General features: G+C 39.8%; 1 protein-coding gene and 1 long non-coding RNA gene across 5 annotated transcripts in view; one reads left to right on the plus strand and one right to left on the minus strand.

Moving 5' to 3' along the window:
• The window catches only part of VEPH1 (ventricular zone expressed PH domain containing 1), a 560486-nt gene that overhangs the window by 61736 nt on the left and 480870 nt on the right, over positions 1–17880 (minus strand). The window lies entirely within an intron of this gene.
• Positions 490–14182, plus strand: LOC130361711 (uncharacterized). Its single transcript, XR_008891123.1, has 3 exons — positions 490–610; positions 1096–1151; positions 13439–14182. It is a non-coding gene; the product is annotated as an uncharacterized LOC130361711 (long non-coding RNA).

Genomic DNA, 17880 nt, shown 5'->3' on the forward strand with positions numbered 1-17880 from the left:
GTGTAAATTATACATAATGGAATGTCCATACTATTTGCTGAATGCTTCTGTCATTATCACCACCATGCTGTGAAAAAGTCAGTATACTAATCCTGAAATTCATTGCTATGATTCTGTTCTTAACACATCTGGGCATGTCATGAGAAAAATACAGAGCTATAACATCCTAGGAACTGTTTTCTCTTGAAACCATTAAGTGTTTACAGTATCTGGTTCCTTTCATACATTGGCTCAAGGATGGCTGATGTATCATGAAAATGAAACAAATCAGTTTGCAATTTTTTATTTTTTATTAGAAATTCTCCAGAATTAGAAAATAGAAAATACTTAATATAGATAGTACTTAAAGATTAAAATGTATCAGCTATTTACAGGATGGGTTATAAGAGTGAAAAGACATAGGCTGTTGGCTGCATGTGGCCGAAATGCAGCAGCCAATCAGCACACCACTTTGCTAGCAAACCCATACGCTGATTGGATGCTACATTCCAGCCGCATGCATCCAACAGTCCATGTGTTTTACCCTTAATGTCTGGTCTATAAAAGTCTGACTGCAGGGAACCCCACAATCATGTCTCTTGAAGAAATGGAGTAGAAGCACCCATTCTTGGTAACTGCTAAGTTCATTTGGTAGAAAGGTGTTGTACATGAGCATTTTCGGCAGTCCCAAAGCAAGTGAATGGACCGGCAGTTGGGCATGTGGAGTCATTAATCAGATATTTATCACCTCTCCTGTAGATAGGTGCATATGTTAAAAACACTGTAACTCTAGGCCATTGTAACAATATGGACAACTAAGACAGTATAGCCAGACATGGATTCCATTTAAAAAGACAGCTCATTTAAGGAATGAATTCAAATATTGAGTGTATTGGGATTTGCAAATGCTCCTTAGGTTCATTTTCTTTAATCTGAATATATTGCTAGACAATTTAGCTAATTACAAAAGACTGAAGAATTTTCATGCATGATTGTGACAGCTCAGTTCTATTGAAGTGTATAGAGCCAACATGTAATACCACATACAACCTGAGGACATGTGTGGTGCTTTTATTTATTATTTTTTTTTTTATTGCCCTGTTTTTCTATTTCTAGATAAACCCTTTAATGACTTTATCAAATTGGAGATGGTTGACCTCTCATCACTCAAAGTAAGGCTGCATTCACACCACGTTTTGTACATACGGGTGCCGGTTCCGCCGGGGGGGGGGGGGGAGGGGCAAACTAGGCACTCCCGTACCCCAGCCGGATCAGCCAATGACTCCATTTACTTTAATGAGCCGACCGGAGTCAAATGGTGACTCCCGTCGGCTCAGTTTTGACCCGTATGCGGTTTTCTGACCTGACCTAAAGCCGTAGTATACTACTTCTCTCCATTGCACCATGGTGAAAAGATCTAGAAACCAGTGCAGGGAAGTCAAGTGGTGAGGTATGTGGAATGTCTGTGATATGTTCCTTAGTAAAAGACTGGTAATGGAAACCTCATGCTTTAAAGGGAACATGTCATGAGGTTTTACCATATATAATGTGTGGCAAAGTGTTATATATGGTAAAAATCTTCTTTCTTACCATCCCCAGAGGACATTTCTACATGCAGGAATGGTGAGGATATGAAGTTAGAAAGTCACCCCCGCAATCGTACGTAGTCCGCTGGGCAGGGAGCTATACTTACCTAGTCCAGTATTTTCTGGCTGTAATCACGCCCCCTCAGCATGATTGACAGCCCATGTCACCTCTCTGCTCCCTAAGCAAATGGAGCAGAGCAATGCACCTGGGCTGACAATCACGCTGAGGGAGCGTGATTACAGCCAGAAAATATGGGACTAGGTAAGTATAGCTCCCTGCCCAGGGAACTGCTTATGGGACAGAAGACTTTCTAACTTTATATCCTCACTATCCCTGCGGGCTGGAACGTTTCCTGGGGATGGTGAGGATGAAAATTTTACCATGTATAATGCATTGCCACCCGTTATATATGGTAAAATCTCATGAAAGGTCATGTTTACTAAGTATTCTTTTACAAAAGTATTCCAGAACACAGTAGATCTCCAGTTCAGGAAATCAAAGATATAACCCACTGCAATTTCCTCTACAAAGTCACCTACAGGAAGTGATCATTAGCATGGTCAAAAAGTCCTACAAAGTTCCTCAGCTGTAGACAGTTTGCCCTGCTTTGATTGTGGTTTGCTTTCATTTGCTTTCCATGCCTGTGCAGAATATACTGTATATAATATATATATATATATATATATATATATATAAATATGAAAGATGACAAATATTTTCTTATAATATAAAAGTTACAGACAAGTCTGAACATATTTTTATAAGCAACAAAAATGTCATAATCACTTAATGTGACTGACAATATCATAAATGGCAGCCTTAGCTCATATGATTTCATTTATTATTTTCAAAAATTTCATAAGCAAATCCAAAGCTTTAAACATCTAAACTGCTGGTGGCAATTGTGATATTTTCTGCAATTCCAACCATATGGAAAAAGGTGTAACGATGTTGAACTGGAGTGCTTTTAAATTAAAGAGTAGAACTGGTGTTTCAAAAATGGATAAATGTATTCAGCATGTAATGAAAATTATACTATAATTACAGCCAAGGAAATGAGTTGTTAAAAACAGTAAACAATTACAAGCATTTTTCTTTTCAAAGAGTTTTATTAAAGTTTTACATAAACAAGGAAATGCACTACAAGCATAGTAATATGTCAAACAAATTACAATCAAAGATTAAAACAAAAAGAAAGGTAGCAATCGGGGGAAAAGTCCCTGAAGACCATGATATAAAGCATAGAAGGACCCATCCGGAGAATGGACCATCTAAAGGCAACGGAGAAGGTCAGGAAACCTCTCAACTTCCTTAACGGAGGACCACTAAAACAGAGAAAGGAGTTGAATTTCTTAGTCATAAATACTCCTGGGTGTTACGTTATGCCCTCCGGCCGCACACGCTGGCGGTGAGCGCATGTCTGTTGCCGGCGGGGCTGGGACTCGCATTGCCCCAGTCCGTCACTCACCCTGTGCTTCTCCTGCCCCAACCTCTGCCTCACTGTTCTGTCGCGCGTGTCCCTGTCCCCTAGGGCATGCGCGTGACGGAGCTTTGAGATTTAAAGGGCTTGTGCGCTCATTAGTGTGATTCACCTGTGGCTCATTTATATATTCCTCCACCCTCCTTACTCCCCTGCCAGATCTTTGTTGCCTTGAGCCTGAGAGAAAGCATTCCTGTTTCTGCCTTGCCATGTATCTGATCCTTCGCTTTGTGACCCAACCTTGCTTCTCTGCCGCCTGCCTATTGACCTCCTGCTAGGTCCTGACTACGCAACTGTGCCGCCTGCCCTGACCTTCTGCTATTCAGACTATGAGCTGCCTTATCCCTCCCGTGCCTCGCATCTCCTCAGCCGCCTGTGTGGTCAAGCCGTGCCAGGGGTAGTGACCTGGGTATCGCCTGCCGCAGCAAGTCCAACCCGCTTTGCAGCGGGCTCTGGTGAAAACTAGCAGCACCTTAGACTCCACTCCCTGGTATGGTCCGAGTCATCTGCCACATAGGTCCAGCAGATCCACATCCACCGGGGTTCCTGTCTTCTGAAACGTGAGTGTTACACTGGGTTTCCAGGAGAAAAACAAGACAGATACAGACACACAAGGTAAGACAGACAACACTAACGAACAAGGGAGCGGAATAAAAGGAACATGGGAGGGGGGGTAGGGAGAAAGAAGAGATCCTACATTAATAAGGAGTCAGTTTCAAATCAAAAGAGCAGCAGGGCCTAAGGGGAGGTGCTTAAATGGGCACTGTCAGATACAAAAACTTTGTATATTTTGTAAATCTTGGCAAAACATTCACCTTTCTAATATACTTCATAAGAAAATTTTATTTCCTTTTTATAGAAATCATGGCTTATAAAACCATGGTTTTGTCCAAGCTGAAGCACAGGCATGGACAGTTAGTGAAGGTGGTCTTGCACTCCTCTGTGCTCTCTCCTGTCTGATAGCACTCCTCTGTGTTCTCTCCTGTCTGATAGGACTCCTCTGTGTTCTCTCCTATCTGATAGCACTCATCTGTGCTCTCTCCTGTCTGATAGTACTCCTCTGTGCTCTCTCTTGTCTGATAGGACTCCTCTGTGCTCTCCCCTGTCTGATAGGACTCCTCTGTGCTCTCTCCTTTCTGATAGCACTCCTCTGTGTTCTCTCATGTCTGATAGTACTCCTCTGTGTTCTCTCCTGTCAGATAGGAGATAACTAGGTGATCAGTTGGGGCCCTACCTCTGGGACCCCTGTGGGTCACCAGAATGATGGAAAAATATCCCTTGCAATTAAAGATGTGGATATGACACTTAGAATTGAGGCCAGAAAGTTCAATCTTGGTTTCTTCAGATCAGATATTCTTGTTTATCAAAGTCTGAGAATCCTTTAGGTGCTTTTTTGCAGGCTTCCATGCAGACTTTCATGTGTCTTATACTTAGGAGTGGTTCCTTTCCTGGCACTTTGTCATAAAGCCCAGATTGGAGGAATGCTGCAGTTATGGTTGACCTTCTTGAAGTTCTTCCATCTGTACACAGGATCTTTGGAGCTCAGCCAGAGTGACCACTGAGTTCTGCTCCTCTGATTTGGTTGCGTGGCCTGCTCTAAGAAGAGTCCTGGTTGTTCCATTTAAGAATTTTGGAGGCCATTGTGCTCTTGGGAACTTTCAGTGCAGCAGAAATATTTTGTACTCATCTCCAGATCTGTGCCTTCACACAATCCTGTCTCTGAGCTCTACTGGCAGTTCTTTCCACTGCATGGTTTTTTTTCACTGATATGCATTGTCAGATGTTAGATCTTATATAGACAGGGGTATATCTTTCCAAATCTTGTCCAATCAGCTGAATTTACCACAGGAAACTCCAATCATGGTGTAGAAACATCTCAAAGAGAAACATATCAAGAGAAATGGGAGGCCCCCAGTGCTAAATTTCAAGTATTATAGCAAAGGGTCTGAATTGTTATATCCATGTGTTTTTTTTTTTTTGTTGTTGTTTTTTATATATATATATATATATATATATATATATATATATATATATATATTTTTAAAATTCTGATTTTACATTCCAATTATTGTTCGACGTATGTTCATTATTGTTTGATTTTAGCACAAGGCTTGAAGACTTTCCATATGCATTGTCTGAATCAAAAATTTTGTGTACAACTGGCAAATTTGATGCACATGTTGAAAAACGAGTATATACTGTAACAGTGTTGTTAATACATATTAAATAAGTGACATACTAATGTATTGTTACATTGTTTTATCAGTAAGCAATCTCCTTGACAATGTGCAGCTACAATGCTGACCTCAGATTTCTTCATCGTCACACATACCACTTTACAATGAATATTTGTAAAAGTATGATGTGATCTCAAGTATCTGGCAGTAGCAATATTTTATACTAAGTAGTAGAGACAGTAGTTGAAGAGCATATTAAACCTTTGTATAATACAGTATTCCCTTAAGTCAGATAATAAATACATGTGTCATTTACTGGAAACTTTACACATCTGGAAATGCTTTATTTCTTCCTTGGCAAACTCAGCCTTATTGACTTTCCACCCAAATATCTTCTTTATGGTAAAACCATTTGTATTTCAAAACTTACTGGATACACTATTTGCAATTCCAGGGTACTACAGATAATGGACTTATATATAATGTGTTTATTTTTGACAAAGTAGTAGTGTGGACCTGACAAAGCCATAATCATTAATAGCAAAATATTGTGTGCAATTAAATGAAAAGACAGTCATGGTGATAGCGCCAAACAATGATTCCATCAATGAAGAAAGAATTAAAAGAATATTTTAATGAGACTTTGACATGTATTAAATGTATGCCTTACAAAGAACATACTAGATACCTGTAATAACTGACGTATATGATTACACATATAGGCGGAGATTTATCAAAACCTGTCCGGAGGAAAAGTTGCCCATATCAACCAATCCGCTTGCTTCTTTCATTATTAACAAGGCCTCTGCAAAATGAAAGAAGCATTCGGATTGGTTGCTATGGGAAACTGGGCAAGTTTTCCTTTGCACAGGTTTTGATAAATCTCCCCCATACATATTACCCATTATTGATTAACTGTTTAGATAATCAGTAATGTGTAAATTCAAATTTTTTTTTTTTTTTGGGGGGGGGGGGGGGGTTGAGGGGGCATACTGTTTTAATTTTTAATGGTTTTAATTTTTTACATAGTTTACCATCTGGTTTAAATAATGTGTTCACTTTTTATATGTGTTGGTACAAGTGGAGCAAAATCATATGTGTATTTTAACAAAAACATTTTTATATGTATGAGGCTGCGCCATTGGTGCACAACAGGCCTTTGGCATGCCTTTGCTAAGCCCCCAGCTGCTTTGGCAACCTATCGACACTCTTAATGGGTTGATTGAGTTTCCTCCTTCTTCTTAGGTGCCTAGATGCTGTAGCTGCTATTGACCAAATCAGCTAAGGAGTTATGCAGCTGTCATCAGAGTTATCTCCTATCCTGGCCAATACAGAGGGATCTCCCTCCATTTGTGGGGAGGGATCAACAGAATACAACCTTGAAACACAAGCAGACACTTTTGTGACATCATCTGCTAGTAAAATTCATGTCATTATTGTAGTATGTTACAGTGCCAATATTTTGGAATCTACATCAGGGATTTTTACCTCTGATTTGTTGTCTGTATATGTATTTTCACAATTGTAAAGTGCTGTGGAATATGTTTCTGCCATATACCGTAAATAATATCATTATTATTACACACCACAAACGTCTTAAGTGAAACAACATGCCACCTGATACATAGTATGTTTGAAAAAAGACATACGTCCATCAAGTTCAACATTTCTACAGTTAAAAAAACAAAGTGGGTACACCATTAGAAGCATACACTAGAGGTCAAGTAGCATCTACATAATTTCCTGCATGAGACTCAGTAGGCAGTTTCCCTTGACATTCCCGTGTGGGACAATTGGAAATTGTCTGGTGTCTTTCTTGCCCAGCCAGAGGCTAGTGATTTACTTGCTGGAGAAAATGATTTCAGTATTTTAGTATGTTACAGTGCAAACAGTTTGGAACCTACATCAGGGCTTTTGACCTCTGACATACACCCCTGGTGATGCAACTGCTTTGTTTTGTTTCTCGGTGTAGAAAAGTGTCAAGTGGCGTGTTGTGGCACATAAGTCATGTACCATATAATGTGGCACATTTTCCATCTAGATCGGAAGTTTGTAAATAGTATTGAATTAAGTTAATGAGGTTATTTTTATTTAGATGTGGAGATTTTATCTATCTGCATGAGATTTCAGCAAGATATCAATAAATCTATTAAAGGGTACCTCTCATCAAATAAACTTTTGATATATTTTAGATTAATGAATGTTGAATAACTTTCCAATAGCATGTTAAGGAAAAATATGCTTCTTTCTATTGTATTTTTTCCGATCAGTCCTGTCAGCAAGCATTTCTGACTCATGCTGGAGTCCTAAACACTCAGAGCTGCCAGCCTGCTTTGTTCACAGCCAAACAGGATGTGAACAAAGCAGGCTGTCAGCTCTGAGTGTTCTCCTTTGTGAACAAAGCAGACTGGCAGCTTGTAGTGCTTAGGACTCCAGCATGAGTCTGAAATGCTTGCTGCCAGGACTGGTAGGGAGACCCCTAGTGGTCATTTCTTCAAAGTGAAAAATTAAATAGAAAGAAGCATATTTTTTTTTAATAACATGCTACTGGAAAGTTATTCTGCATACATCAATCTATAATATATCAAAAGTTTTTTTGATGAGAGGTACCCTTTAATTGTAAGGATTCAGTTAAGGGGTTTAACTTAGCTATTTGAAAGTCTACTGAACATTTATGTCCCTAATATAGGGATACACAAATACATACTAGTCATTCAAACAAGAGGAGTGAGGACCCTGTTTATTACAGCTGTGTTTTTTTGAATAATGTTTCCTTCTACATCTAAAAGCTGGTATTTTATCAGAACTCCTGCCTGTTAGCCTCCATACTATTTTTATCCCCATTACCAAGACAAGGCATAGGCAACCTTCGGCACTGCAGATGTTTTTGACTACATCTCCCATGAAGCTCTTACCGCCAAAATGCTGCCAAAGCATCATGGGAGATGCAGTCCAAAACATATGCAGTGCCGAAGGTTGCTAATGCCTGACCTAGACACTGATTGAGGAAAAGTTTTAGTACCTAGGTTTGCCTAATATTTTTGTTTTCAAATTTTAGAGATTTTATTTAGGAGGAAAAAATTAGTATAACAAACAGCATACAATAAATAAAGCATATTAAGACCAAATAGGTTTTGCAAACCACACTATAACAATATAATGGAAGCCATATTGGAGTTGTGAAGGATATTTATCCTTTGTCATGGGACGACTTGCATCACCCTTATGTTTTTTTTTTTTAACCTTACAAACTATGTTACTATGACTGCCAAGCGCCAGTACCATGAGTTTGGATTAAGTGAGGAAGAAATGCCCTATGGGACAGAGAGGGATTGCTGTGGGCTATTTCGTTGGCTAACCTTTAAGAAAACATACCGATTCGTGACAATCCTTTAATCTATGACTTTCTACTTGTGGTGGTTGATTAGAAAAGTAAATGGAAACCTTTGTCAACCACACTTAAAGTAAAAAAAAAACAATTTTTATATCAACTGGCTCCAGAAAGTTAAACATATTTGTATATTACTTCTATTAAAAAATCTTAATCCTTTCAATAATTATAAGCTGCTGAGTTTGAGTTGTTGTTTTCTGTCTGGCAACAGTGCTCTCTGCTGACATCTCTGCTTGTCTCGGGAACTGCACAGAGTAGAAGAGGTTTGCTATGGGGATTTACTTCTAAACTGGATGGTTCTTGAGACACGTGTCATCAGAGAGCACTTAGACAGAAAAGAACAAATCAACTTCAGCAGCTCATAAGTACTGAAAGGATTAAGATTTTTTTAGAGAAGTAATTTACAAATCTGTTTAACTTTCTGGAGCCAGTTGATTTATATGTAAAATATTTATATATATATATATATATATATATATATATATATATATATATAAATAAAAGTGTTTTCCTGGATAGTCCCTTTAATATCACACTAGACAAGCTGGGTGGTCTTGGTTCTGAAGGATTACTACTGTAATAAGCTACATCACAAAAGTACACAGCCAAAAAATACAAACATTGTTATTACATCATCAATATAGAACATAGCCTACACATAAAGAAAAACATTACTGTGATATAAACATAATAAAACACAGACCATAATCAACTTGGATATTATTACTAAAAATACAGCTATAAAATATAAACATATATTACATCATCAATATAAAATACAGCCTAGGAATAAAGAAAAACACTACTGGTACATAAACAAAACACGACTCATAAAATGAAGATAAACACCACTGTGACAATAAGAACACAGCTATAAAATACTGACACTGTTGTGACATTATCAATATAAAATAAAGCATAGGAATAAAGAAAAACATTACTGTCACATAAACATAGCACAGCCTATAAATAAAGATAAACCAATGTGACAATATGAATTCAGCTGTAAAACATCTGCTTCCTCCGCGCTGGCTATCTCTCATGTTGGATGTACATGTTGAGATACTGGAAAAGATATAGAAATGTATCCTGCTGCGTACTCACAGTGGACCCCTTAAGTTAAATAGACAGAATGTAATCTGCTTTGACTAAGTTTGGGCCATTTCCTTAACCCGTTGCCGCAAAATCATGTACGTGGTGATTAGGGATGACTTCCCGCATCACCACGTACATGTACATGATGGAAATAAACTGTTCCAGCGCTGCACAGCCGAGCCTCCCTGAAGCTGGCCAGGGACCAATCACAGCGGTCCCCTGCCAGCGATCACTGCTATTGGTCCGTCAGTACAGACGGATTAATTGCAGAGATCTGCTGGGGGTCTCCTCCCTCCCCCTCTCCTCCATCACTTTACATTGTGAAGCGATCGCAAGAGAGGGGGGCCCCGTCAGAGAAGGCCACCCGCAGCACTCAGGATCGGAGCTGTGCAACTGTGACCACAGCGTCTATTAGGATTACAGGGGGAGGGAGCTCCCTCTGTTACCAATCAGGGCTCTGCAAAGTGAAAGCAGAACGCCGATGGTTGCCATGGTAGAGACTGATCTGGTATTCTATGCCTGTCAGTGTAAAACTGACAGACATAGGCATAATTCAGTGGATTAATGGGAAAAAATTTAAATGTGATAAAATTAAATAAAAAACTGTGAAAAATAAAAGAAAATGTGAAAAAATATAAAACATGATAAAATTACACACACACCCACACACACCCACACACACACACACACACACACATATATCATATACCCCAAAACATTTTTTTTAAATACCGTAGATTTTATGCTATAAATGTACTAAAAGATTTTTAAAAAGTATTTAAATTTGGTATCACCATAATCGTATCAACCTGCAGAGTAAAGTTAACATGTCATTTATACCGCATGACAAACAACCACATTTTTCAAAATAAAAAACAACCATAGAATAAGATTTTTCTTTATACCACCTCATAAAAAATAAAATAAAAAACAATCAGTGTCACATGTGCCCCAGAATGGTACCAATGATAGCGTCAACTTGTCTCCCAAAAATATTTTTGTACCCTAAGGCCTTTGCAACTTTATATGATGCCAACAAAATAGCTTAAACTAAAAAGAGGCCCCAAAATCCACACAGCACGCCTTCAAGTCTGAGGCCTGTGTGTGAGGCATGTAGCGCACAAAGGCCACATATAGGATATTTTATAAATAAGTCAGAATTCGGGGAATAAATCTTGAATTGCATCTCTCTGTCAACACCTACTGTGTTACAGAAAAAAATTGATTAAAATAAAAAAATCTACCAAAAAATTACATTTTAAAATTCCGCCTTCACTTTGCTTTCATTTCTGGGAAACACTTAAAGGGTAAATGAACTTATTTAATGTCATTTTGGCTACATCATTAAGGTGTGCTGTTTATAATATTGGGTGATTTATGGGGGTATCTAACATACAGGCCCCTCAATTCCACTTCAGAACTGAACTGGTCCCTGAAAAAACTGATTTTTTTAATCAAAATTTTTGATATTTTTTTTTTTTTTACAAAAACAGCTAAATATGTCAATCAAAATCTACCACTAATGTACAATATGTCACAAAAAAACTATTTCAGAATCGCTTTAATAAGTAAAAGAGTCCCCTCCCATAGACATGAATGGAGGGGGCGTGGCGGGGCGTGGCGGGGCGTGACATCACGTCCCCAGTCCCGGAAACCCAGAGGTTTCCGAAACTGGAGACGCAGCTTCCGCATAGAATACGGGTGCTCCAGGGAGATCGCGGGGGTCCCAGCGGCAGGCCCCTCGCGATCAGACATCTTATCCCCTATCCTTTGGCTAGGGGATAAAATGTTTTTGCCCGGAATACTCCTTTAAAGGGGTAGTCCAGTGGTGAAAAACTTATCCCCTATCCTAAGGATAGGGGATAAGTTTGAGATCGCGGGGGGTCCGACCACTGGGGCCCCCTGCGATCTCTCTGTACGGGGCCCCGGCTCTCCGCCGAGATAGCGGGTGTCGACCCCCGCACGAGGCGGCGGCCGACACGCCCCCTCAATACATCTCTATGGCAGAGCCGGAGATTGCCGAACGCAGCGCTTCGGCTCTGCCATAGAGTTGTATTGAGGGGGCGTGTCGGCCGCCGCCTCGTGCGGAGGTCGACACGCCCCCTTCCCGTGGGCTGTCGGGGCTCCGTACAGGAGATCGCAGGGGGCCCCAGCGGTCGGACCCTCCGCGATCTGCAACTTATCCCCTATCCTTAGGATAGGGGATAAGTTGCTCACCACTGAATCACCACTGGACTACTCCTTTAAGGTCAAAACAGGCTAAGGAGTAAAGAGGTTAAAGGGGTTATTCAGCTTTACAAAATACATAGCTGTTTTTTTTTTTCCAGAAACAGCACGCCCATGTCCTTAGTTTGTTTATGGTATTCCATTGTACTGGATGAAGCTGAGTTGAAATACCACACACAACCTGAGGACAGGGGGTGGCACAGTTTTGGGGAAAAGAATGGTATGTTTTTTTTTTATTTTTATCCTGCATAAGCCCTTTATCACATACTTTTATTTCGCTGGATTGCAAAGTGTGGTCTGCTGGGATTTTGAGGCCGATAAGTATATATTCAGAAATTGGATTGAACTACATTATGAACTTATTGAGTCTGTTATAAGTACACCATGGTATATGTTGGCAAACTATTTTGCTGCTAGCCCAACATATACTTCTGACGTACGGCCTAAATGCAGTCTGAACCCATTGATAATTTTTGCTAAAAGTTCCTGGGGGACCTCAAGTCTCATGTTTTCTATTAGTATTGTTGATACAAGGAAATTATATGAATATTGCTCTTTTTCTTCTCTTGTCGTAAACTATTAATATCATGGATTTTTTGCCATAAATTCATTCTTAACTTTGCATTTTTTCACTTTTGGCTCAGTGGTGAGCTCAGGGGGACAAAATCTTGAAGAAAAATAGCACAGAAACATTACGTGATAATGTATGAAGAGCATATTTTTTACCTTTCCAAGCCAAGTCAGTTGTGTTTCTCTCTAACCAATTGAGTGCTAGTTGGTCACATTCTTTTCATCTTACATCTGTTGGCTTGCTGTCACGTCTTGAACCATGTGTTTACCTGTCATTCTGTACAGGCATTGGTGATTTTTATGTTAATAAGTTCTTAATGTTTCTGTTTAATAATCGAGGAACCATTCCCCAAAGAACTACTCACCATGTGTAGTTAGGAAAAAGCCAAGATGTCAGACGCAGATGGCATACAACTAATTTATTTATATATATGTACCCAGCCCTTTCTGAGCCTCACGTCTGACATCAGAGGTGGGAATTTAACTTGCCAATTCATATGTAATATTCATTTTTTTTAAATGTATTTCTATTTGTAGGAGAGCAATTTGGAAACATCTATTTCATTTCAGACATCGAGTCAGCATACTCTAATGGGCCAGCATCTCAAAGCAAAAGTATAGCAGAAGAAGTGAATATTTTATGAACTTTGTATATGATATCAAAATGAAGGTGGATATCCTTCATAGTATTGCTAGAATGTATACTTAAAAGAACTACAAATGGGGTGTCTCAGAGTGGGGTTACCTTGTTCTACCATGAATATTGTTCGGGTGGCTTTTGCCTTAAAGGTCCCCAGCTCATTCTCAGGATTTTGCTTTTAAATCTATTGCAATTCAAGTGTATTTTTGTGTGTCTTCATTTGTTTCTTGCATAAGCCTAAATGTAGCTTGTCCAAAGCAACTAACCAACGTCTCCCTTCTGGATATCCTCAGGTAAGTGACATCTCAGAGAAACCCTAGGAAACGTGGGTTAGGGAGACTTTGCCAAGTTACCACAGAACACCCCCGTGATGACCCCTGCAATAAGCACTCTCGCCGGATAGCTGCCAGAACAGGAGGATAGCCTCAAGTCAAGTCAGTCATTGGTTAAGTCTGTCACAAGTCACGTCTGTCATCAGTCTAGTCAGTCTAAAGTTGAACCTGTCTCCAGTCAGTCTAAAGACAAGTCAACACAGGAGAATTACAAGTCCAAGAAGGGTTATGTCTGCATTGATTCTTAAACTGTACAAGGCATGTGACAGTAATGCCTCAAATCATTCAACAACTAAAGATACTGGATTTTATTTACACTATATATCTTAGGAAACCTATATACAAACAATATTCATATGTAAAGTATAGCTCTAGAGTGAAGTTGCCTTTTAAGTTACCAATTGAAGGATATTGCACAAATGTTTATTTACCCTTTCATCCAAACTGGCTATTGTGTAATATTACAGCTAACCATTGTGCTGGTGGTGAACGTGAACATGACCTTGTGCATGAACTATAAAGGCTGACGTCTCTGCAGTGGCTACACTCATATGGTGCACGCACATTACCAACAGGAATACATTAGAAACTTTACTACTAAATTACAGGACAGAACAAATGAACCAATAGGCCCCCTCCATGAGACTACACCCCCCTCCCAACTTCACTGTGACTCATTGAAACAGTCAGTGGTATGCTCCTTGTGTCCTGTTATTACTTATGGAGGAAATGAGCTCTTCCTCTATAAAAAATTAATCATTTTCATTGGCTCTTCTTAAGATTATTTCTCACTTCATCTGCTTTGATTCTTTTCATGCACCATCAAACAAACAGTATTGGAGTTTAGAATTTATCCCAAGTCAGCAAATTCATTTAACCAGACTGTATATACATGTTTATATATGAGACACTGCACTCTCTGCTGTAGATTATAAGTCACTGGGGAGATCGCTGAATACATGAAAACACAAGGCTGCTGTCTGAGTGCTCTTATACATATATGCTTTATACTTTACAGTAGTCATGAGCGGCATTGGCCATATTCTAATTTGCAATATTTCGCGAATATATAGATGAATATTCATTCTATGTTCGCAAATTTCGCGTATTTGTTATATATTCGCATATGTGAATATTTGCATATTCGCGCATTTGAGGAAGAAAACAGTGAGGGGGTGGGCAACTTTACTATTGGTTGCTAGGGATGTTGTTGATAACCTCTGACAAGTGTATTTGCATCATTCTAATTGGCCCACAAGTGAAAAGAAGGAATATGCGAATATTCGCACCCAACACTATAGTAGATACATTAATCTATATATATAAAACTAAACGTGTGTGTGTATGTTCCACAAAAACTTCCAAACGGCTAAAGATATTAACATGAAACTTGGCACACATGTTACTTATATGTCAGCAACAAACATAGGATAGGTGATTTAAAGAGGCACTGTCATTGTTAAAAACTTTTCATATATTTTTATTTTATTTATTTATATAGCGCCTACAGATTCCGCAGCGCTTACAATTATGGGGTACACACAAAGACAAGTATCAGACATAAAATTACACAATAACTATTCAAACAAGAGGTGTGGGGATATGTTGAGGCCAATTAAAGAATGTTATAGGCCTGTCTGAAGAGATGTGTTTTTAGGCCACGTTTTAAACTATGGATGTTGTTGTTGAGTCTGAGGGATTGAGGTATAGCATTCCAGAGAACCGGTGCAGCACGAGTGAAGTCTTGGAGACTTGGAGTGAGAAGTTCGGATTATAGAAGATGTTAGTGTGAGATCATTAGCAGATTGGATAGAATGTGTAGGATCGTAGACAGAGATGAGAGAGGAGATGTAGGGAGCTGCAGCATTGTGGAGAGCTTTGTGTGTGAGACTGAGGATTTTGTACTGTATTCTGGACTGAATTGGTAACCAGTGTAGTGACTGGCACAGGGAGGAGGTGTCGGTGTAGCGGCTGGAGAGGAAGATGAGTCTGGCTGCAGCATTAAGGATGGGCTGGAGGGGAGAGAGTTTGGAGAAAGGAAGGCCTATTAGTAAAGAGTTACAGTAGTCGAGGCGGGAGTGAATCAAAAGCAATAATGAGAGTTTTAGTAGTTTCAGTAGTGAGAAACGGGCGGATTCTTGAAATGTTTTTGAGATGCAGGTGACAAGAACATGAAAGAGACTGAACATGGGGAGTGAAAGACAGATCAGAGTCAAGTATAACTCCAAGACAGCGAGCCTGCTGCCCGGGATTTATGGTAGTACCACATACCGAGATGGAAATGTCAGGGTTAGGTACAGTATCAGGTGATGGAGAAAAGACAAGAAGTTCTGTTTTAGAAGGATTTAGTTTCAGATATAAAGAGGACCTGATGTCTGAGACGACAGAGAGACAGTCACTGGTATTCTGTAGAAGTGCAGGGGTGATGTTGGAGGAAGAGGTATAGAGTTGGGAGTCATCAGCATAGAGGTGGTACTGGAAACCAAATCTACTGATTGTTTTTCCAATGGGGGATGTGTAGAGTGAAAAGAGTAGAGAACCCAGGACCGATCCCTGGGGAACCCCGACAGCAAGGGGAAGAGGAGAAGAAGTAGAGCCAGAAAACAAGACGCTAAAGGAGCGGCCAGAGAGATAGGAGGAAAACCAGGCAAGAGCAGAGTCCTTGAGACCGATGGAGCGGAGACTACTGAGGAAGAGTTGGTGATCCACAGTGTCAAAAACCGCAGACAGGTCCAAGAGAATCAGTAAAGAGAAATTGCCATTTGATTTGGCCGTCAGAAGATCATTAGTGACTTTGGTTAGGGCCGTTTCTGTGGAGTGAAGGGAGCGGAAACCAGACTGTAAGGGGTCAAGGAGAGAGTTCTTGGAGAGATAGCGGATAAGGCGGGAGTAGACCAAGCGTTCCAGGAGTTTGGAGATAAAGGGGAGATTTGAGACGGGTCGATAGTTGGCTGCTCAGGACGGGTCCAGAGATGGTTTTTTCAATAGTGGGGTTATGATAGAGTGGTTGAAGGAGGGGGGAAAGACCCCAGAAGAGTGGGACAGGTTAAAGATTTTAGTTAGGTGACAGCTGATAGCAGGAGAGAGAGACTGGATGAGGTGTGAAGGCATGGGGTCACTAGAGCAGGTAGTGGGGCGGGCAGAGGAGAGGAGCCTAGAAACCTCACCCTCCGTTACAGGCTCAAAAACTGAGAGTGATGAAGAGGAGACGTGGCTGGGAATTGGATCAGAACTTTTAGGGGACTGGGAGAGGATTTCATCACGAATGTCATTGATATTGCAGGACTCATTATAATATGACATTTCACAATATACACCTGTTAAAACAATTTACATTTTCACCTGAAATTCAAGCTCAAAATAGCCGCCACTAGGGGTCGCCTTTCTTTTAGCCAGACAGACTAGTCTAGATTTGACAGCATACTGGATACCGGCCGTAAAGCATACCGGTATCCAGTATAGGAGATTTCTATTGTGTATGCAAAACTACAGATAAAGGATGTGTGGACATGCTGGGAGCTGTAGTTTTAAAACAGCTGGAGGCAACACTGCTCTAACACAGTTATTTACAAACATTGCAGCTTCAGTTGTTACTAAACTACAACTCCCAGCATGCTGAAATAGTCAAAGCTTTCTCAGACTCCTGAATGACAAAGAAGTTGATCAGACATTCAGGAGTCTGTGAAAGATGAATGACACACATAGTGACAGCTATGCTGATTAGCATCCAGCTTTACTAGGAGAAGATAAAACAGATAGAACATGTATTCATAAAAATGCTGTACTTTTATCTAAAAAATCCTTGCACTAATTTTATAAAGATCTATTCTTATATTTATAAATTTTATCCTGTTATGAATTCACCATAATGTCTTCTGATTACTGCAGGCAAGCTCCAAGTATCTTCCTATGACACATGACACAGCATAAAACCAGAGAGGAAAGGGTTACAGAGTAGAGAGTACTGACTGCCCAGGCTTGCTCCTGTTATGAATTCACCATAATGTCTTCTGATTACTGCAGGCAAGCTCCAAGTATCTTTGTCGTCTGTGTAACATGACACAGCATAAAACTAGAGAGAAAAGGGTTACAGAGTAGAGAGTACTGATTGGCTGACTGCACAGGCTTGCTCCTGTGAGGGAGACAGACTGACACGCCCCCTCCAGCCTGCACAATGAAAAAGTAACTCACCAGCAGATAAATGCTTATATCTCTGTATATATAGGTTCGAGACACATAAAAATTATATGCACATGATGAGGATTGGGTCCTGAGTAACATATCACCTTTCTTCTTTTTTTTTTTTTTGCACTATGACAGGTACACTTTAACCCTTACTCACCCCCATTTGCCAGGGGTGGGGTTTATGTTTAAAGTCCAATAAAAGTCTATGAGAAATACAT

This window comes from Hyla sarda, chromosome 3, assembly GCF_029499605.1.
Source record: "Hyla sarda isolate aHylSar1 chromosome 3, aHylSar1.hap1, whole genome shotgun sequence".
Classification (NCBI taxonomy): domain Eukaryota; kingdom Metazoa; phylum Chordata; class Amphibia; order Anura; family Hylidae; genus Hyla; species Hyla sarda.